Genomic DNA, 23341 nt, shown 5'->3' with positions numbered 1-23341 from the left:
GCCCCCATATACAAAAAAACTGGAACGAAGGAGGAGAGGGACAACTAACGCCCACTCCCTTCTCACCAACCCAACCCGAGCATAACCCACTGTGACCACTCCCAGGCGGCCATCTTGGTACACCCAAGCCCTCGCTTCAGGCACAGCCCAGTGCACTTACTGCCGGCGGCCATCTTGGTACACCCATATAACCAGTTCTTACCATTTAAACCAGGATGGTTCCTACCACACACCTGTCTTCCCTAATATGGAAGCACTATCTTCACAGGCCGGATATGTTAATGATGAGGAAGCGTCCGAGTGGGAAGACCAACAACAGGCAGCAAGGCCACCTGCTGATTTAACCCCTAATCCGGCTCCGGACTCACAGTTCCGAGAGGATCTCAAACATATGCTGACAACCATGAGAAACAGTGCCCATTCTCAGCCCCCGCCTCAACACCAGTCTCGGTTACCAGAAGGGGCACTGGTGATGTACGTCGCTTTTACCCCATCACAAGCAGCAACCTTAGTGACAAGTCTGCCTGACCCAGAGAAACAGCCAATGCTCTTCTACCGCAGGATAGTGCAGATACAAGAAGCTTACTCAGCTGCCTGGAGAGACTTGATCAGCCTATGCCAAATTAAAGCAGGACATGTCTTTTGGCCAGTCATGCAGACAGCCTTCAATGATGCCTGCCTGGCAAGTGCCACTTCTTATACCTCAGGCTTGGAGTTCTGTGCACAACTCCGCGACTGGGCAAAGGAGAAATTGGCAGATCAGACCACCACAATCCAAGATATTGCCCAAGATAAAGGGGAGTCTGTGGAGAAGTATCATGCTAGACTCATACAGGCCTTTGAACATCTGGGCTTCTCCCTCAATGAAAAGACACACACACACACACACATTATCATCTGCTTTTGTCTCAGGACTCAGAGAGGATATCAGAAAAAGCCTGATGGTGGCCCACCCTGAATATCGCGCAATGAAAATGTCCAATTTACTGTTGGTGGCCAGAGGGATAGAAAACCAAAAAGGAAAAAACCAACGCCCCTCATGGTAACAAAGACGAAGATCCCGCCTACACTCGTCCACCACCACTGCCCAATAACAGGGAAAAGATCATCTGTTACAACTGTGGGAAGCGGGGTAACATCAGAAGAGTATGCAGAGCCCCAAGACATCTGAGACAAGACAGGGATCCCCGCGAAGGGCAACATGGACATGAACCTTCACCACCACGCCCCAACTCATGCTAGGAAATGGGCAAACCCGTGTCACCCCTTATGACAGTGTCCTCAAATGAGACTAGGGGACCCCTAGCAAAGGTCACGTTACCTATACAAGGAAAACCTACCACTTTTCTCATTGACATGAGTGCAGCCAGGAGTGTGTTGAGGGCTGAGGACCTGCCTGATAATTCTTTCCTTTCCACTATTGATGTTTCCTGCGTGGGAGTGGATGGGGTGCCCCGCTCCAGTCCACTCACTAAGCCTCTCCAAGTGGGGACATTTCCTGATTTGCTTACCAGATTTGTGGTGTCCTCTACATGTCCCTTGAATCTACAAGGAGCTGATGTGCTGTCCAGACTAGAGGCGTCAATCATTTTCACACCTGAAGGGGGGGGGGGGGGGGTGAAGTTACATACTCCCCTATCCTTGGAAGACTCATCTGCTTTGTATTCTCTGCCTCTCCTGATGACACTTCATGGAGCAATAACTCCAAGTTCAATACCACAGGAAGTACTTGACAGAATCCCTGCGTGTCTATGGTCCACAGGCCCGGAAGACATTGGTCACTTAAAAGTGCCACCAGTTTCAGTCAAGCTCAAAGAGGGCGCATCATTGCCCCGGAAACCACAATACCCACTTAAGTTGGCGCAATCAGAAGCTATCTCGAAACATGTAGCTGCCTTGGTCCAGAATGGGGCCTTGATCCCCTGTACCTCACCATGTAATACACTTCTTTTTCCTGTCAAGAAGAAAACACCTAAGGGAGAACCTGACAGATACAGGATGGTGCAGGATCTGCGAGCAATTAACGAAGTCACAGTGTTGGACACCCCAATTGCGCCAAATCCACATACCTTATCAGCTGTACCTCCAATGGCTGAGTACTTCACTGTGGTGGACCTGGCAAATGCATTCTACAGTGTACCCCTGCATCCTTCCTGCAGGTACCTCTTTGCCTTCTCCCACGAAAAGAAGCAGCAACGTACCCAGACAGTTATGCCAAAAAGGGGCACAGAACTCTCCAAGCTAGTTTGCAAACGCTATGGCTATCATCCTTGACATATAACAAGAGGATCACCTGGAAGTGACTCTCCTCCAATATGTTGATGACCTTCTCCACTGTGCAGCTGACTTACCCACTGTTGAAGTCACCTCAGAAAGCCAGTTGTGCTATCTTGCCAAACAGGGCTGCAAAACCTCAAAGACCAAATTGCAGTGGTACTCAACATCTGTAATTGTTCTTGGACACTGTCTTGTCCCATGGGACAAGACACCTCACTGAAGACAGGGTGAAAGCAATCTCTGACATCCCACTGCCACAAGGCCAGAAGCCCCTTCATTCCTTCCTTGGACTAATTTCGTATTGCAGAGCATGGATTCCAGAAGGCTCCCTACTGATGCAAGCTTTGTATGATGCCCTGAAATCAGACCCCTTCCAGATGTCTCCTGAAGCAATATCCAACTTTGAGGCCTTCAAGCACACCATCTCTGGCGCTAGGGCTCCCAGACTACGACAAAACGTTCAAGCCCTTTGTATCCGAACATCTGGGACATGCTACAGGTGTACTCGCCCAATCACACGGCATCTGCCTGTCGGCTGGATGCGATAGCAAGAGGAGGCCCATCGTGTCTGCGAGCTGTCTTTGCTGCACAAGCCTTGTTTGACAAAACTTTGGACTTGGCTCTCGGACTCTGCCTCGTTCTGCTTGCTCCCCATGACATTGCTCCCATACTCCACCAAGATCCAGCCAAAACATCTGTCCATTGCCAGACACTTGAGACTCCTGTGTTTCTACCTTCTAGACAGCATTACTCTATTACGTTGTCAAACACTGAAACCTACCACCCTTCTTCCACTTCTCGAGGGGGGTAAGGAGGAGGAGTCGAGTCTTGACTTGTCACCCCATAACTGCATCGAACGAATGCGGCTGGAAACCACGCATATCCCCACCGTGAGTGAAATACCCCTGCAGGATCCAGGTCACCACTGAAACCTCGGTTCTCCAAACTGAAACCTTACCGCCAGTGATGTCTGCACAGGTGGCAGAGCTGCAAGCACTTACTACAGCATGTAAATTGGCAGAGGAAAAAAGAGCCAACATTCATACGAACTCAAGATATGCTTTCAGCGTTGCCCATGATGTTGGTGTTATCTGGAAGGACAGAGGGTTCCTAACGGCTGCAGGAACACCTGTGAAACAGCTCAGCCATCAAAGACTTGATGGACGCCCTGCTTCTCCCAACCCAAGTGACTATTCTAAAGTAAAGCACACGACAAACTAAACTCGAAGGAAGCTCGAGGCAATCTAGACGATTCAGCTGCCAAACAGACAGCCAGTGTTCCACGGGAAGTGGACAGCAGGGTGGTAGAAGAAGACCACTCCATGCTTACCCTACAGACTCTCCCAGTGGACAGAGTTTATCTGAAATAATTACAGGAAGCAGCAAGTCCGGATGAGAAGGAAAGCTGGAAAACGGAGAGGAGGAACTCTCAGAGATGGACTATTCGAGTGCAGCAAGAAGCCTTGTCTACCCAGGAGTATGTACCCAGCCATGGTGCAATGGGGAAATGGAACTGCCCACTTGACAAATACTCTTATGAACTTATGAGTTACTTCATTGACCAACAACTTCTGCAGATCATGCACTATCTGCGACAAATGTAACCCAGAATGTACAGAAAAGGCACAGAAGATACCCCTTCCAGAGGATACAAATTGATCACTCCCAAATGCCAAAGGAGTGACAGATTCGAATACGCCCTAGAGCAGGTGGACATGACTGCCAGGACCACAGCTAAGGAACTACTGAGTGAGATAGTATGTAGATTTGAGGTCCCAGAGGTGATAGAGAGCGATCAGGCCCAGCCTTCACAGCAACCCTTACAAAAGATTAGGGCAGCACTGGGGGTTCAGTTGGCTCTACACACCCCTTACCACCCTCAAAGTAGCGGGAAGGTAGAAAGGATGAAAGGGACACTAGAAAAACAGGATGTTAAAGATGGCCCAAAAGACTAACATGAGTCGGCCAGACAGTTTGCCCATTGCCCTGTTCAGTGTCAGACACACACCTCGGGGGTAACATGCCCTATCCCCCTTATAAAATTTAGTTTGGTTCAGCCCCAGACTTGGCTGTCACTTTCCACAACAGTTACAGTTGCAATCTGATGTGTTGACTAATTATGTAACCGCATTATCACGAGAATTAACCCAAATGCATGTCCAGGTGTTTTCTTCCATTCCAGATCCTGAATTAGATACAGGAACACACCCAACTACTGCCTGGAGATTGGGGGCTGGTAAAGAAATTTGTGAGAAAACATTCTCTTGAACCCAGATATAATGGTCCATTCCAAGTTTTGCTGACCACAGCCACCTCAGTGGAATTGGCCGGGAAGAACACCTGAATACACGCCTCCAACTGCAAGAAAGCTCCACCCCCAAGGACAAGATCCCGCCCACTTCATGACGACCATGCTGCATATCCTTTTTCTGTTTGGTCTAGAGGGGAGGCCCAGGAGGTGGTCATCACAAAAAAAAAAAAAAAAAAAATGATAACATAATTACATTTTGGTACAACTCTTCAGGTACACATGTGACCACCTTTACCTTTGATTACTGTGACATAGTACCTTGTCCGTTTGACTCTTTCATGGCAATGCCATTGGTACAGTGACATCCCTGATGGTAAGGATATACATGTGTGTTTTACAGACAGTTACTGGGGCCAGAATTGTGGTTCCTGGGAGGGACAGTGGGTTGGAACATAGGACCAGATTAGAGGGAATCTGGACCGGTGAATGTGCCCTGAAAAGGTGATTACGCCCCTCCATATCCTAGCAGAAGATACCCCTGATACATACACTGACCCAGCACACAGTCAGAGGAGGAAGCGAGCAGCTCTCTCCGGAAGCTTTGACCCTCATGTGTACATAGATGCTATAGGGGTCCCAAGGGGGGTCCCTGATGAATTCAAAGCCAGGGAATTGCTGGCCAGTTACCCCCCACTTCCTACATGACATTCCAGAACCGGATGGCCTTAGACATGCTGTTAGCTGAGAAAGGAAGTGTCTGTAAAATCATAGAAAAAACGGGAACCTGTTGCACCTACATTCCTGATAATACCGGCCCAAATGGTAAAGTAACTTTAGCTATAAAGAAATTAGAAGATTTGTCATTGGAGTTGAAGAAGAACTCCGGTATTACAGACCCATGGGATCAATATTTTAGCTGGATGAGTGGGTGGCAGAAGGTGCTCGCCCAGATAGGGGTAACGGTACTAATAATCCTGGTTCTTTTACCCCCCAATTGTATGCTGTATTCTACCTTTCGTAAAGAAGTTAATGAGCAAGGCTGTAGACAACAGCCCACCTACATTTCTCCACCAAGAAGAAGAGGACCCTCTTATGATGGAGAATGACAAACCCTTCACTCCTCTACAGTCACTCCCTATCCAAAATCTCACAATCCTCTAGGGTTATAGGGGTAGATAGCACCTGATTGCCCTTCTCCAGCTGTATCGAGGGGGGTAGTGAACTAGTTGCTGCCCAACTCTATATACAGCTTAAAAGAGTTGCTGAGGAGAATGGGCCAGGTGAGTAGGACCTTTAGATGAGGAACAGAAGAAAATAGACATTTTAGGGGGGACTGTTAAGGAATCCAATGTACATAATGATAATCAGAAAATGTCTATTTGCTTATGTGTATACATGTTCCTTACTTATTATGTAGTATACAGATTGACTTTATGTTCGGAGCCAAGATGGCGTCTACCCCCCACATCCCCCGCATTAAAAGAATGCATTCGAGATAACAAAACCAGCTTCAAGCATCAAGTTTCTTCATTTCTCTTGTATTGTAACCAATAAGATGTACCAATTAGACTGACATAGTAATGACGTATCTTTCTGTATAAAATATTAACACCGCCCACCAATAAATCAGTATTTAGAAGTAGCCTGAGCTGAACATATCTCAGAGAGTGTTTACTTCTAATGTGCATGCACATTTATACTTTTTAATTAGGAATAGCAGCAGATAACCAAGAACTAATTTATAGTTCTTATCCATTTCAGTACACCTACACAGGTTGAGCTGGATGGTCTATTGTCTTTATTCAAGGATGGCCATGTCTTGGTAGGTTTGCAGTTGTGCCATACTCTTTCCATTTTCGGATGATGGATTGAACAGAGCTCCGTGAGATGCTCAAAGCTTGGGATATTTTTTTTATAACCTAACCCTGCTTTAAACTTCTCCACAACTTTATCCCTGACCTGTCTGATGTGTTCCCTGGCCTTCACGATGCTGTTTGTTCACTAAGGTTCTCTAATGCTGCGTACACAGGACCAGACTTTCCGGCAGACTAGGTCCGACGGTCTTCCCGACGGACTTTCGGTGGAGATGGACCTTCCGAACGAACGGACCTGTCCACACATGTCCACACATGAACGGACTAAGTCCGTTCGGTTTGAACGTGATGACTAGGGATGAGCCGAACACCCCCCTGTTCGGTTCGCACCAGAACCTGCGAACAGACCTAAACTTCGTGTGAACTTTAGAACCCTATTAAAGTCTATGGGACTCGAACGTTCACAATCTAAAGTGCTAATTTTAAAGGGTAATATGCAGGTTACTGTCCTAAAAAGTGTTTGGGGACCTGGGTCCTGCCCCAGGGGACATGGATCAATGCAAAAAAAAGTTTTAAAAACAGCCGTTTTTTCAGGAGCAGTGATTTTAATAATGATTAAAGTGAAACAATAAAAGTGTAATATTCCTTTAAATTTCGTAGCTGGGGGGTATCTATAGTATGCCTGTGAAGGGGCGCATGTTTCTGGTGCTTAGAACTGTCTTAAAAATCACTTGCGGCTAAATTGTTGGCTCCCCGTAATACAGAGAACACTCAATGAGTGTTCTCTGTATTAGCCGACAATTCATTCATTCATTGATAAAAAATTTAAAAAAAAGCGTGGGGGTTCCCCTAAATTCAATTACCAGGCCTTTCAGGTCTGACATGGATATTAAGGGGAACCCCGTGTCAAATTAAAAAAAAAATTGACGTGGGGGTCCCCCTAAATATCCATACCAGACCCTTCAGGTCTGATATGGATATTAAGGGGAACCCTGCATCAAATTAAAAAAAAAATTGACGTGGGGGTCCCCTTAAAAATCCATACCAGACCCTTTATCCGAGCACGCAACCTGGCAGGCCGCAGGAAAAGAGGGGGGCGAGAGAGCGGCCCCCCCTCCCTCCTGAACCGTACCAGGCCACATACCCTCAACATTGGGAGGATGCTTTGGGGGTCTGTGACCCCTCAAAGCACCTTGTCCCCATGTTGATGAGGACAAGGGCCTCATCCTCACAACCCTGGCCGGTGGTTGTGAGGGTCTGCGGGCGGGGGGCTTATCAGAATCTGGAAGCCCCCTTTAACAAGGGGACCCCCAGATCCCGCCCCCCCCCCCTGTTTGAAATGGTAAGGGGGTACAAAAGTACCCCTACCATTTCACAAAGAAAGTGTAAAAATGGTTAAATAAGACAAACACACTTTTGAAAAATTCCTTTATTAAAAATAAAAAAAAGATTCCAGCGGTGCTAATCCACTCTTGCTATCCAGCGACGGATCTCCGGGGTCCAGCGATGGATGATCATATCCAGCGACGGGGGATCTCTCAGTCCAGCGCTGTCCATACATCCTTCTTCTGTCTCCACTGCGGAGACTGCAGAGATCCCAGCGCTGACGTTTCTTATATTAGGAGGGCGGGGTCAGGATACGGGTGGCCCCGCCCTCCTAATATAAGAAACGTCACCGCTCTGACGATGGAGAGGGAAGCCAGGGGTTCCCCAGTGACGTGTGGGTGACCCCGCCCTCTCTGATGTAACGCAGGTTTCTCGATAGGAATTGAGTTCTATTTCTACGTTCGTCTGATTTTTTATGTGAAAAACGATTGGATTAGCCCACACGCGATCGGATTATGCGACGGACTGATTCCGTCGGACCTAGTCTGCTGGGAAGCCCGGTCGTGTGTACGCAGCATTACAAACCTCTGAGGGCTTCACGGAATAGCTGTATTTATACTGAGATAAGATTACACACAGGTGGACACTATTGACTAATTAGGTGACTTCTGAAGGCAAATGGTTGGGGGGCAAGGGATAATCTTAGTTTGCACGTGTTTTCTCTCACTTCCTGTTTTGTCTATGGGACAGGAAGTGAAGAGAAATCTCCCCAATGGCAAAAAAAACCTGACAGATGTTATAACCCTCCCTTACTCTATCCAAAATGAACAAAACAGTTTGCCCATAGTTCTATTTTGACATAACAAAACCTTGTATTTGATTATGTTTTCCAGGCACCAGAAATTTCATTGGCACATTGTAGAAGCTACACACTGCCCTCCCGTCTCCTCTCACTCATGATACCACACTGAGCATTCCTCTAAACCGAATACTTACCATTTCTGCTTTAATGTAAAAATGAAATATGCCCGCTGTACATTTATTTTGTTTAACTGCGATCACTGAGGCGGCAGCATGTCAAAAGATGGGAAACATTTTTATTTATTTATTTGGTGAGCTGCGGAGCTTTACAAAGTTTAGAGCCCACATAAAATTACTCAACCTTAAAGGGAAGGGGAATATATTTCTGTCTTTTCTCCCTCTCTGTTTTCTATGGTATCCACTTTAGAAAGAACACACAGGGTTTTGTAGATCATTAACTTTCGGCATTTTAGTTGTGCAAATCGAAATTTACATGCATATGAAAGTTAGATGTAAAGATGGAAGAACTGCTCACATTCCATCCAATGGGTGATCTGCCAAATTCAGACTTGCAATATGTTTTGCAACAGTGGGATTCATGGAATTTTTTTCTTTCTTTTTTTGGCAAAACAGTCTTTTTGACTGGTTATGAATGACCCAGTTTACGGCTGTATGACTTTGTACAGGTGGGTGTATAAAGTGAAACCTGTAGCTAATAGACATGTGAGCCATCAATAAATTTGTTTCATTTCGCTCTGTTCCGTTTTGTATTAGCCATCAATTCGTATTTCGTAATTCGTGTCTGAAATTCAATTTGGATTTGTACAAATTTTCGTTAGGTTTGTTAACTTTTCGTAACAATTACGAACGTTCGTTATGATGAATTTATCATTATGAGGGGCTCCCACAATCCCTGTGCTGTGCTCATTATGAGGGGCTCCCACCATCCCTGTGCTGTGCTGACTTCCCGGGTTTTTAACTTCATCATAAAGAATAATCGCAATTAACGAACATTCTTATTTAGTCCAATTCTGAATCTCCCATCGACTACCAGTACCAGTCTCCCGCTCCCATATTAAAAAAGGTAATTTTCCCAACCCTCACTCAGCAGCAGAAGAAAACCTCTGATTGGTCAACAAAACACCAGTCACGTTTCTGTTGTAACGGAATTTGGATCCGAAATTCGTAAATGAAATTTCGTATTTCGTAAAAGATTCGGAAGCATAGCAATTCGTATTTCGGATCCTCCCGAATGTGCCAATTTACGGAAATTCATACGAATTTTCGAATCATACGAAACTAATCGCACATGTCTAGTAGCTAAATTGTTTGGTAAAATACAAGGGATGAGGATGTGCTGAGTAGGTAGATACCCAACATGTCGAGCCTTACAATTGTACAAGCTAGTAAAATAGGGATGATCTTTGGTCTCCCTAAATTGTCCATAAGTGATGCTTTAAAATCTTTTCCAGGTCATCATTTTAGACTTAACTATTTGCCGACCAGCCGCCGTCATTATACTGCAGCAGGTTGGCACGGCTGCGTGATTCACCGTAGGTGTACCTCGGCTGCTTTAAAAACTAAAGGGGCGCGTGTCTGCGGTGTGACACCGGAGCCCATGCGTGTGGCACTCAGCCACCGGTGACCCGCGATCACTCCTCCGAGTGCCTAGATTAAGGCTTACATGTAGGTGCAAGAAATTTGCAGAACTAGCTGCACCGATGTCTACGGCATGTGTGCCATAGACATCGGGCGCAGGCATACTGAGCATGCCGTTTCTAATGGCGATCATGCCATTAGTGGCGGCACCAGCGCACATGCGCGGGAGTGATGTCATCGTGGCTCTGGCCAGTCACAGCAGCAGAACCTACGATACCCGGAAGTCACTCCGGGATAGATGGTGGTGTCGGAGGAGGGGAACGAGGACCACTTTGGGGGCTTCAATCTCAGGTAAGTAATTCATAATGAGCTTGTATGCTATGCATACAAGCTCATTATGCCTTTGTCTTGCAGGGGTTCTTTTTATTTTTTTATTGTTGAAACTTTACTTCCTCTTTAACGAACCCTCATGTGATAGCAATGGGCAGGTGACAGGTTCTCTTTATGGAGACTATTGGTTGAACTGAATGAACTTGTGTCTTTTTTCAACCAGACTATGTCACTATGTAAAATTGGGGGTTTATTAAACTCCAGTGTCTCACTTTCCCTTCAAAGCATACAACCAAGCAAAGATTGTGCCAGGATAGATGCTTCCCTGGTTGTAACAGCCAGAGAATGACAGCTCAGAAACCAGAAGTTACAAAGTCATTGGGTTTAGATAAAATGGTGGAAGTAAATTGTTAAAAAAGGTCTTTTGAAAAGATAGCACCACATTGAGATTAGAGTTAGACCTGAGGGTATAAGAGTGTGATCACCAGAAATATGGCAGGTAACTAGTATGATTCTTCAGAGCTATAAATATGGAGCTCTGCCACCCAAAAACGATCCCCCTTAGGAAGTCACGTGATTGAGTGACAAAACGCAATGGACGGAGCTTGTGGGCTCCATCATTGAGCACGTTGTGAACCCAGTAAAGTAAAGCTCTGTATTGATTTCTATGAGCTGTGGATGTCCCTGCATATATGCTTTGCTGTTTATGTGCACAAATGCGAAGTGCACAGAATAATGTGAGTGTATTGGCTGGATCAAATTTTAATAAAGTGTTTGAAACGGTAAAACACTATTGGAGTTTTTTCTTTTTTGTTGTGCACGATCAGCCCTGAGGATTGAAGGAAAAACATAGGCATTTAACAAATGATTTGAGGATCCAGTTTAAAGGGGAAAAATACCATGTATCCCTCCCTTCTAGATTGTAAGCTCTAACGATCAGGGCCCTCTGATCCCTCCTATATTGATTTGTATTGTAAGTGTACTGTCTACCCTCATATTGTAAAGCGTTGTGCAAACTGTTGGCGCTATATAAATCCTGAATAATAATAATAATGTATAACCTAATATAACTTTTAGGTCATAAGGACAAGGTGAGAGCACGAGTTGTGATTTTAAGTGAAGGTGGAAGGTGGCATGATTAAGTTGGTGGAAGTGCAAATAGTTGCAGGACCAGTTGAGCCTAACTAACTGGACTTTGGGAAAAACTGGACTTTAAAAGCTCAGCATGGGAATTTATACATTTAGAAAAAATAATCTTTATTGTACAAAATTCATAAAAACAGAGGCATAAAAGCCTAAAATAGATCCAATAAATGTTGCAAATTACACTCTACTAAGGTACTGGAAGATCCTAAACCATGTAGATATCAAGACATATATCAGCACTTGTGAAAATGTATGCTTCCGGTAACCCATGTCAGCGTTTCGCAAAAATCCGATAAGGTACAGCCTGAGGCCAGGCATAGGGGCACAAGGACCAACCGCCAGCCAGCAGCGGGAACTCGTCCCCAAAGCAGGGATGTAAAAGTAAAGCCCTGAAAGTGGCGGATGTGGTGTCGGGCTCCTGGTGAGAGCGGGAGAGCCTAGGAACCATCCAGATCACTTTCACTGCTGGGAGGCAGCTGAGAAAAACATGTGTGCGTGGCAGGCTGTAAACACACAAGTCCAAGTCGGGCACCAAAGTTACATTGTAGAAAGGTTCAACACAAATTATTCAGTCCCGGCGGGTAGGCACACCCATTCAGTGCCACTTACAAACTATGATAGCAGTCTGAAGACTTGAAGATGCCGTCAGTGTCTGCAACGAGGAGTGTAATGCGTCCTGACTGGTCCACACCCAAAGGGGAGGTTTCCAGAAGAGAGGTAGACGTAGTTCCTGTACTGTCCCTACTCCTCTGGAAAATTTCCCTACCCCTGCCAGACAGGGATCCAAGTCCCTACGCTAGTCACTCGTGTACAGCACGCCAAACCCAAGAGCCGGAGTCTTGAATAGAATCTGCTTGACCCAAGGTGCCAGCTAGAGTCAAATGGGGCGCCAGCATCCAATAGCACAGCTGTCTCTCTGTGACTGCAGGAAGTCATAGAGCAGGGGTCTCAAACTGGTGGCCCCCCCAGCTGTTGCAGTCCCATGCTCTCAATCTTTTGCTGGCCAAAATTCCCATGAGCCATTGCAAGGCTCACAGTTACAAGCATGACTCCCACAGGCAGAGGCATGATGGGACTTGGAGTTCTGCAACAGCTGGAGGGCCGTCAGTTTGAGACCCCTGTCATAGAGAAAGCTAATTCCTCACTTCCTTTCCCTTCTGATTGACGCTTCGGTTTAGTGCCACCTGCAGAGGGGAATACAGATTGCATCTGCCTACCAACCGTCATCTGCCTACCAACCGGCACTGCATACAGTATGTCTAAAAAGCTGAACTAGCTAATGAATACAGAAATGCTTTAGTTGTCTTTTATATCTGCCTGGTGTTCCATTTTAAAGTGTTTTTTTTTTTTTGCAACAATACTTCAATATACATGCCCTTCTGCGGCACAGCTAACCATATTTCCTTTTTTTTTATTCTGTTTATTTTCTCCACAGGACAGAAGAGTCTTTCATGCGATTCCCTTGCCAGGCAAAGCCATCCCCGTCCATATTTTGACAGACACTCTTCATCATGCTAGAAATTCACATTGGAACATGTCAACGAGATGGAATTCAATGTTCTGCATGCTCAAGTGGCCATTAGACAAGGCGAAGGAGGTGTGATGCACGATTATACTCTTGTACGTGTGCTTAGCCTAGAATTATGAACATGCACCTTCTTTTCTTTTTTTTTTTTTTTTTCGGCGTCTGCAAAACCGAAAGACATCTGCTTTCGGCTAATTCCCATCGAGACTCCAATGTAGGGTACATCCTCTGACACGTACAACTGAGCCAGGACTTCTGTCCCATCAGGCTGCTGAAGACCATCTGGACCCGGGGAGAAAAAAAAAAAAGAATATTTCAAACTCCAATAAAAAAAGATAACTGTGCTCGTTCCCTAGAGGAACACTCAGCAAGAGTTCACGAAAAAGTATTTCTCGGGGGGATGCTGCTACTCATAAAAAGGATGTTTTAGAAAATAGACTGCAAGGACCTTTTTTTTTTTTGATCAGCGGTAAAGCAAGTCAAATTCCAACAGATTAACCGCGCTTAAACAGATGCCTTACTGTACATTACAGATGATTGCCGAGAATTAACTGCAAGACACAATGCTTTCACATCTGTCCCGTGCGTTGTGTGCTTTCCAGCACTCCAGTCTAAAAAAAGAAATAGATGCTGATCATAAAGCATGCATAGCGTGTAATAAAACACATGGCTGAACTAAACGCGTGATTTGTGGGGAAGTGAGAAGGAAGTATATAAAAGCTCGCAGAAAAGCCGCAGAATGTTTGGAGTGCATTGAAAATTATGAAGCCTTAACCACTTGCCGCCAGCAATACGTAGGGGGGCAATGCGTCCATTAGAGGTGCCTGGCTCTGCCTCCCCTATCCACGGCCGTCCCGTCTATCCAATGCGTCCGGCCCCTTTTAGGACGCCATTCCAATGAAGGGGGGGGGGGGGTTAAAGTACCCGATTGGAGCCAGAGGCTCAAATAGGCTTCAAAAAAAAGATGGGCTATTGAAACACTGATCCTCCTCCCAACCATGTGACACCCATTTCCTGATTTGCCGAAAAGTGAAGCATTCCGATTGGCCGCCTAGGAGAAGGGAGGAAACAGAAGTCGCGGAGAGCAGGGGAAGGGGAAGCTGCCACCACTGTGATGCACCCAGTGAGCAGGGGAAGGGGAAGCCATTGCTGTGATGTCCCCAGAGAGCAGGGGAAGGGGAAGCCGTGATGCCCCCAGAGAGCAGGGGAAGGGGAAGCTGCTGCCGTGATGCACTCAGAGAGCAGGGGAAGGGGAAGTCGCCGCCATGATGCCCCAAGAGAGCAGGGGAAGGGGAAGCTTCCGCCGTGATGCCCCAAGAGAGCAGGGGAAGGGGAAGCTGCCGCCATGATTCCCCAAGAGAGCAGGGGAAGGGTAAGCTGCCGTCGTGATGCACTCAGAGAGCAGGGGAAGGGGAAGCCGCCGCCATGATGCCCCAAGAGAGCAGGGGAAGGGGAAGCTGCCGCCGTGATGCCCGAAGAGAGCAGGGGAAGGGGAAGCTGCCGCCATGATGCCCCAAGAGAGCAGGGGAAGGGGAAGCTACCGCCATGATGCACCCAGAGAGCAGGGGAAGGGGAAGCTGCTGCCATGATGCCCCAAGAGAGCAGGGGAAGGGGAAGCTGCCACCATAATGCATCCAGAGAGCAGGGGAAGCCGCCACCATGATGCCCCAAGAGAGCAGGGGAAGGGGAAGCCATCGCCGTGATGCCCCAAGAGAGCAGGGGAAGGGGAAGCTGCCGCCGTTATGCCCCAAGAGCAGGACAGCACCCCTAAACATACAGCCAGAGCTACAATGGAATGGTTTAGATCAAAGCATATTCTTGTGATCTTGTGTATTCTTGTGTTAGAATTGTGTTGAGATGCTTATTTGTAAAAGAAATGAAAAACCATTTATCATTTTCCTTCCACTTCACAATTATGTGCCACTTTGTGTTGGTCTATCACATAAAATCCCAATAATATACATTTACGTTTTTGATTGTAACATGAAAAAATGTGGAAAATGTCAAGGGGTAAAAAATTTTTTTTTTAAGTCACTGTAGATGTTGCCCATACCACAATGAGATTACATTTTTTTAGTTAATGCAGAGACTATCCTTTGGAACTCATTTTGAAATGTTTCAGCAGCTGCAGGCAGTGGCGTCAGGAGGGAGGGGGGGAGGGCGTCCAGGGCTATAGTGCCGAGTGGGCCCCCAAAAATCCAGGATTATTAGCCCTGAGTCCCAAGGTCTGGGGTTGGCAGGGAACTCTGGACTATACAGGGCTGGACAGGCCATCTGCCCTTGGGGCGCTTAGCAGGGTCAATCCTGGGGGTGCACGGGCTGCCAATCGCTGCCGGATTACATGCTGTGGCGAAGTCCCGCCTCCTGAACCGGCTCCTATGATGGACGTCAAACCGATCCAATGCCGGGATGTGTGACGTCCATTATAGGAGCTGGTCCAGGAGGCAGGACTTAGTGTGACACTACGACCACGCTGGGTAAGCAGGAGATCCCCGCTCTGTGTAAACCACTGGCTCTCCTCTCCCCATGCACTGGCAAGGCTGCTCTAATAGGCACTGGTAAGGCTGCACTGATGGGCACTGGTGAGGCTGAATTGATGAGCACTGGTGAGGCTGAGCTAATGGGCACTGATCAGGCTGCATTGATGGGCCCAGGTAAGGCTGCCCTGATGGGTACTGATCAGGCTGCACTGATGGGCACAGGTGGGGCTGCACTGATGGGCACTGGCAAGGCTGCATTGTAGGGTACTGGGGAGGCTGCATTGATGGGTATTGAAGAGGCTGAGCTGATGGGCACTGATGAGGCTGCATTGATAGGCACTGATGAGGCTGCATTGATGGGCATTGGTGAGGCTGAGCTGATGGGCACTGGTGAGGCTGCATTGATGGGCATTGGTGAGGCTGAACTCATGGGCACTGATGAGGCTGCATTGATGGGCACTGATAAGGCTGCATTGATGGGCACTGGTAAGGCTGCATTGATGGGCATTGAAGAGGCTGAGCTGATGGGCACTGATGAGGCTGCATTGATAGGCACTGATGAGGCTGCATTGATGGGCATTGGTGAGGCTGAGCTGATGGGCACTGATAAGGCTGCATTGATGTGCACAGGTGAGGCTGCACTGATGTGGCACAGGTGAGGCTGTACTGATGGGCACTGGCAAGGCTGCATTGACGGGCACTGGTGAGGCTGCATTGATGGGTATTGAAGAGGCTGAGCTGATGGGCACTGATGAGGCTGCATTGATAGGCACTGATGAGGCTGCATTGATGGGCATTGGTGAGGCTGAGCTGATGGGCACTGATGAGGCTGCATTGATGGGCACTGGTGAGGCTGCATTGATGGGCACTGGTGAGGCTGCATTGATGGGCATTGGTGAGGCTGAACTCATGGGCACTGATGAGGCTGCAATGATGGGCACTGATAAGGCTGCATTGATGGGCACTGGTGAGGCTGCATTGATGGGCATTGAAGAGGCTGAGCTGATGGGCACTGATGAGGCTGCATTGATAGGCACTGATGAGGCCGCATTGATGAGCACTGGTGAGGTTGAGCTAATGGGCACTGATCAGGCTGCATTGATGGGCACAGGTAATGCCGCGTACACATGATTGGAAATTCCGACAGCAAAAGACCAATGAGAGCTTTTGGTCAGAAAATGCGATCATGTTTATGCTCCATCAGACTTTTGCTGGCTGAATTTTGGCCAGCAAAGGATTGAGAGCATGTTCTCAATTTTTCGGTCGGAAAAAGTTTCTATCCGAAAATACATTCGTGTGTATGCAATTCCGACATGCAAAAACTCACGCATGCTCAGATTCAACTAGGAGATAGAAGCTATTGGCTACTGGCCATTGAACTTCCTTTTTCTAGTCTTGTCATACATGTTGTACGTCACTGCGTTCTTGGCGGCCGGAATTTGGTGTGACCGTGTGTATGCAAGACAGCTTGAGAGAAATCCCATCGGAATTCCGTTGGGAAAACCATCAGAGCTTTTTCCGGGGCATTACTCCCCCCCCCCCCCCCCATGATGCCAGGCTTGGCCTTGACTTACTTTAAAATGAGGATGTGGGTATCAAATTTACCTTCGGGCTGAAGCCCCTGGTCTTTTTCCCACCTGGCAACACCCCTGCAGGCAAACCTGCTTGACCCACTACAGTCTCCATGCTTACTGCAGAAGAAGGCATAAATCACCAATAATCAGATAAAATCAATCTTTTGTTTGTTTGAACTTTTCTACTTCCCTTCAGGCGCCGAAACTCTCTTCTAAAATGCGTGTTTACGGATTTTGTTTATTGTTTAAATTTTTACCTCAAATATTGGTCAGAACTCAAATTTATCACGCAGAGTGCAAAAGATTTCTAATTTCATACTGTGATGAATTTACATGACATGAGGACAAAGGACAGAGAAGGATTTTTCTCCGGTTAAAGCCAATCACTTTATATGAGACCATTCTGCCTCCATTTCCATACAGTGACGTCCGGGGCTGTGACTGCTACCAACTGACAGAGAAAGAAGGAGCGAGGAAGGGGGAGAGAGAGACAGAGAGAGAGGGGGGAGAGAGAGAGACAGAGAGAGAGACAGAGAGGGGAGAGAGGGGAGAGAGAGAGACAGAGAGAGAGAGAGGGGGGAGAGAGGGGGGAAGAGAGAAAGAGAGAGGGGAAGAGAGAGGGGGGGAGAGGGGGAAAGAGAGAAAGAGAGAGGGGGAGAGAGAGGGGGGCAGGGAGAGAGAGAGGTGGGAGAGAGAGGGAGAGAGAGAGGGGGAGGAAGGAGGGAGAGGGAGAGAGAGAGGGGGAGGAAGGAGAGAGAGAGGGGGGAGAGAGAGAAGGAGGAAAGAGAGGGGGGTGGGGGAGAGAGAGGGGGAGGAAGGGAGAGAGAGAGGGGGAGGGAGGAGGGAGAGAGAGGGGGATCGGGGGGAGAGAGGGGGGAAAGTGAAAGACGCGAGAGAGAGAGAGAGAGAGAGAGGGAGAGGGAGAGAGAGAGAGGGGAGAACGGGGGAGAGAGAGGAAGCTGGGAGGGAGAGAGGGGGGAGAGAGGGAGAGAGAGGGGGAGATAGAAAGAGAGGGGACAGAGAGGGAGGAGAGAGGGGGAGAGAAAGAGAGGGGGAGAGAGGGGGGAGAGAGAGAGGGGGGAAGAGAGAGGGGAGAGAGAGCTGGGTAGAGGGGGGGAGAGAAGGAGGGAGAGAGAGGGGAAGAGAGAGGGGGGAGAGGAGAGAAGAGAGAGTGAGAGAGAGAGGAGGGAAGGAGAGAGAGAGGTGGGGAGCAGGGAGAGAGAGAGGTGGAAGGAGGGGGAGAGAGAGAGGGGGGAGTGAGAGGGAGGGAGAGAGAGGAGAGAGATAGAGGGGGAGAGAGAGGGGGAAGAAGGAGGAGAGAGGGGGAGGAAGGAGGGAGAGAGAGGGAGAGAGTGAGGGGGAGAGAGAGAGAGGAGGAGAGAGAGAGGGGAGGGAGAGAGAGGGGAAAGAGAGGGGGAGGGAGAGGGGGGAGAGAGAGAGAGAGCAACGGGAGGAGGGGAAGAGAGGAGGCGGGAGAGAGAGAGAGAAAGAAGGGGGGAGAGAGTGACGGAAGGAGGGGGAGAGAGAGAAGGGGGAAAGAGAGGGGGAGAGAAGGGGGATGCAAGGGAGAAGAAAAGTGAAAGAAAGGGAGGGGAAGTAAAAGAAAGGAAACGGGGGGATAGTGAAAGAGAGAGGAATGAAGAGAAGGGGGATAAAGAAGGGTAGAGAAAGAAAGAGAAGAGAGAAGAAAAAGGGATGAGGAAGGAAGATATGGGGGAGAGAGAAAGGAAGAGAAGAGAAGAGGGGAGTGAGAAAGAAAGAGGAAGGAAGAGAAGGGGGATAGAGAAGGGTAGAGGAAGAAAGAGATGATAAAAAAGTAAAGGGGGAGGAAGGAAGAGGAAGGAAGACAAGGAGGGAGACAGAAAGGAAGAGGGAAAAAGAGAAGGGGGAGATAGAAAGGAAGAGGAAAGGGGAAGGGGGAGAGAGAAAGGAAGAAAAAGGGGAGAAAGAAAGAGAAAAGAAGGAAGATAAGGGGGAGAGTGAAAGGGTGAGGAGGGAAGAGGAAGGAAGAGAAGGGGTATAAAGAAGGGTAGAGAAAGAAAGAGAAGAGGGAAGTTCGAAGGGTGAGGAAGGAGGATGGGGGGGGGGGGGAAGAGCAAAGAAGAGAAGAAGGGAGAGAGAAAGGAAGAGGAAGAAAGAGAAGGGGGGAGGGAGAGAGATAGGGAGAGGAAATAAGAGAAGGGGGAGGGAGACAGATAGGGAGAGGAAGGAAGAGAAGGGGGGAGTGAAAAGGAGAGGAAGGGAGATAGAAGGGCAGAGGAAGGAAGAGAAGGGGGAAGAGAAAAAAGGAAGAAAGAGGAGGGGGAGAATGAAAGGAAGAGAACCGGGAGAGAGAAATGAGCACTATACAGCATTTTCTTGATTTACTTTATTCTATATGAAAAAATGACATCCGACCTGAAGAGAAAACATTCTTGTAACATTTACTTTTACCTCCATGTGCACACAATGAATGTACATGCCGTGTCACAGGACAAATAGCTCGACATTCTTTTTCTAATTACACCTCTCAAAGTTTGGCGCAGAGTGCGCAGCGCTGGAATGCTGAGGATTTCAGAGTCGATGCCGTCTGGAGAGGTAAGTATTTTGCTGTCTCGTGTTGCTGGAACGCCATTGTTTGGATTTTTTGAAGGAAAGTGATAGAGTTGCTTTAAACTAACAAAATGCTGAACGGGAACATTTCTGCCGTAGAGGGGAGAATGGGAACACATAAAACAAGATTTCAATTTACCGAAAGGGCTTTGCAGATGAGCTGTGTGGGAGATGTGTGATTTATGTTCACTTTCTTTAGTTCCTTACAGGGACCTGACAAAGCCGAGAAAAATGGAACCGTTCTACAAACAACATATGGGTCATATCAATGCAAGCGCAGGAACTGCTGAAAAGCCAGCAGATATCGACACTGAGTTATTTTTCCAGGGGAGACTGACATTCTGCAGAGTTTTAGTCTTAGATGTATTGCTGATGGGAGACAGAGAGCCGTATATACACTATATTACCAAAAGTATTGGGACGCCTGCCTTTACACCCACATGAACTTTAATGGCACCCCAGTCTTAGTCCGTAGGGCTCAATATTGAGTTGGCCCACCCTTTGCGGCTATAACAGCTTCAAATCTTCTGGGAAGGCCATCCACAAGGTTTAGGAGTGTGTCTATGGGAATGTTTGACCATTCTTCCAGAAGCGCATTTGTGAGGTCAGGCGTGGATGTTGGATGAGAAGGCCTGGCTCACAGTGTCCGCTCTAATTCATCCCAAAAGTGTTGAGATCTGTGAAGGTCAGTCAAGTTCCTCCACCCCAAACTCGCTCATCCATGTCTTTATGGACCTTGCTTTGTGCACTGGTACACATCATTGCAGGGGGATCACTTCTAGTATCTATGCCCGTTTCCCCTTGCTGTCTGACCCCCCGCTGTGCCCCCCTCTCCCGCAGTATTTCCGGATTCCCATGGCAGAAATTATAGAAGCACATGTGAATGAGTCCTTAACCGCTTCAGCCCCGGAAGATTTTACCCCCTTCCTGACCAGAGCATTTTTTGCGATTCGGCACTGCGTCCTTTTAACTGACAATTGCGCGGTCATGCAACGTGACTCCTAAACAAAATTGATGTCTTTTTTTCCCCACAAATAGAGCTTTATTTTGGTGGTATTTGATCACCTCTGCGGTTTTTATTTCTTGCTATAAACAAAAAAAAAGCATCTATTTTGAAAAAAAACTCATTATTTTTTACTTTTTGCTATAATAAATATCCCCCAAAAATATATAAAAAAACGTTTTTTTCCCGCAGTTTAGGCCGATATGTATTCTTCTACATATTTTTGGTAAAAAAAAAAAATCGCAATAAGCGTATATTGCGCAAAAGTTACAGCGTCTACAAAATAGGGGATCGTTTTATGGCATTTTTATTATAATTTATTTTTATTAGTATTGGCGGCGATCTGCGATTTTTATCGTGACTGCAACATTATGGCGCACGCATCGGACAATTTTGACACTATTTTGGGACCATTGTCATTTATACAGCGATCAGCGCTATAAAAACGCACTGATTACTGTGTAAATGACACTGGCAGTGAAGGGGTTAACCACTAGGGGGCGATGAAGGGGTTAAGTGTGTCCTAGGGAGTGATTCTAACGGTGGTGGTGTGATGGGCTTCCAGTCACATGACAGCGATCACCGCTCCTGATCACAGGGAGCGGTGATCTCGGTCGTGTCACTAGGCAGAACGGAGAAATGCCTTGTTTACATAGGCACTTCCCTGGTCTGAGGCTCCGTGACACGATCGCCAGCAGACTGGCAGACATTGAGTCCGCCGGTCCCACGGGCGCGTGCCTGCTATCCCCGCCTCTTAAAGTGGACATACAGGTACACCCATTTGCCCACTGCTGCCATTGTGCCGACGTATATCGGCGTGCGGCAGTTGGCGAGTGGTTAATGCATACAGTTGTGGATTTAAAGGGCAAAAATAAATGCAGATCACTCTTCAGGGTGCAATGCTAGACCTTGTTTTGTTCAATATGAGGAAAGTACAGTTATAGAATTAGAAACAGCTTCTGATTGAAATGTTTTGCACAGAGCTCGGATGTTTACTTTCATGTGCCTCCTCATCATTCTAATAATAAATATAAATTATATATGTTATAATAACTTCAGATTTTCTTTATATTAATGATTTATTTTCTTATTGTGTACTGAGTAAATAATCATTTATTAGGAGAATTGCAGGGAAATGTATTATGTTGACATCCCCAAAGATTAATTATTAAGTGAAGAATATTTGGAATTGAAATGATACAGAGCCTTGAAAAAGTATTCATACCCCTTGAAATGTGCCCAATTGTGTCATGTTACAACCAAAAACGTAAATGTATTTTATTGGGATTTTTTGTGATAGACCAACACAAAGTGGCACATAATTGTGAAGTGGAAGGAATATTATAAATGGTTTTCAAAATTTCTTACAAATCAATATGTGAAAAGTGAGGGGGGTATATTTGTATGGCGCCCCCCGGAGTCAATATTTTGCAGAACCCCATTTCACCACAATTACAGCTGGGGATGTCTCTACCAGCTTTGCACATCTAGAGAGGGGCATTATTGCCCATTTTTCTTTGCAAAATAGCTGAAGCTCTGTCAGATTGGATGGAGAGCGTCTGTGAACAGCAATTTTCAAGTCTTGCCACGGATTCTCAATTGGATTTAGGTCTGGACTGTGACTGGGCCATTCTAACACATGAATATGCTTTGATCAAAACCATTCCATTGTAGGTCTGGCTGTATGTTTTGGGTCATTGTCCTGCTGGAAGGTGAACATCCGCCCCGGTCTCAAGTCTTTTGCTGACTCTGAAGCCCCACACACATTTTCAGTTTTTCTGCTGATTTTTGTCTTCAGTTTTACCAAAACCATGTAGTACAAGGGCCTGCCTGATTGCATACAAATTGGAAGTCCTAAGGTTTGACGTCATATTATATGGTTTTGGTAAATCTGAAGGAAAAAAATCAGCAGAAAAACTGATAGTGTGTATGGGGCTTAACAGGTTTTCTTCTAAGATTGTCCTGTATTTGGCTCCATCCATCTTCCCATCAACTCTGACCAGCTTCCCTGTCCCTGCTGAAGAAAACCATCCCCACACCATGATGCTGCCACCACCATGTTTTATGGTGGGGATGGTGTGTTCAGAGTGATGTTCAGTGTTAAGCCGCATACACAAGGGCGGACTGTATGGCCAACTTAGTCCGTCAGACAATCCGACAGACAATCCGTCCTACTTTCGAATGAACGGACTTGACCACACACGGATGCAAAACAGTCCGCCGAAAGTTTGCGCGATGACGTGTACAGCACGTACGACGGGACTAGAAATAGGAAGTCCAATACACAGCAATGCAACCTTTCACCGTGTAAATCCTTTCTGAGCATGCGCCATACTTAGTCCGTCCAACTAGCCTACTCACGAGCGGATTGTCCGCTGAAACCAAAGTCTGACGGACAATATTACGGAAATTCCGAAATACTTAGTCCGCCAGACTGCACGCTGAAAAAGTCCGCTGAAGCCCACACACGAGCGGACTGTCCGCTGAAATGTGTTTCGGCGGACTAAGTTGGCCAGACAGACCACCCGTGTGTACGCGGCTTTAGTTTTCTGCTACACATAGCGTTTTACTTTTAGGCCAAAATGTAAATTTTTGGTCTCCTCGGACCAGAGCACCTTCTTCC

Source organism: Lithobates pipiens, unplaced genomic scaffold (assembly GCF_037356315.1).
Source record: "Lithobates pipiens isolate NorthernLeopardFrog02 unplaced genomic scaffold, aLitPip1_a1.2 Scaffold_28, whole genome shotgun sequence".
NCBI lineage: Eukaryota > Metazoa > Chordata > Amphibia > Anura > Ranidae > Lithobates > Lithobates pipiens.
The sequence above is the reverse complement of the archived record's forward strand: the minus strand, read 5'-3'. Positions refer to the sequence as shown.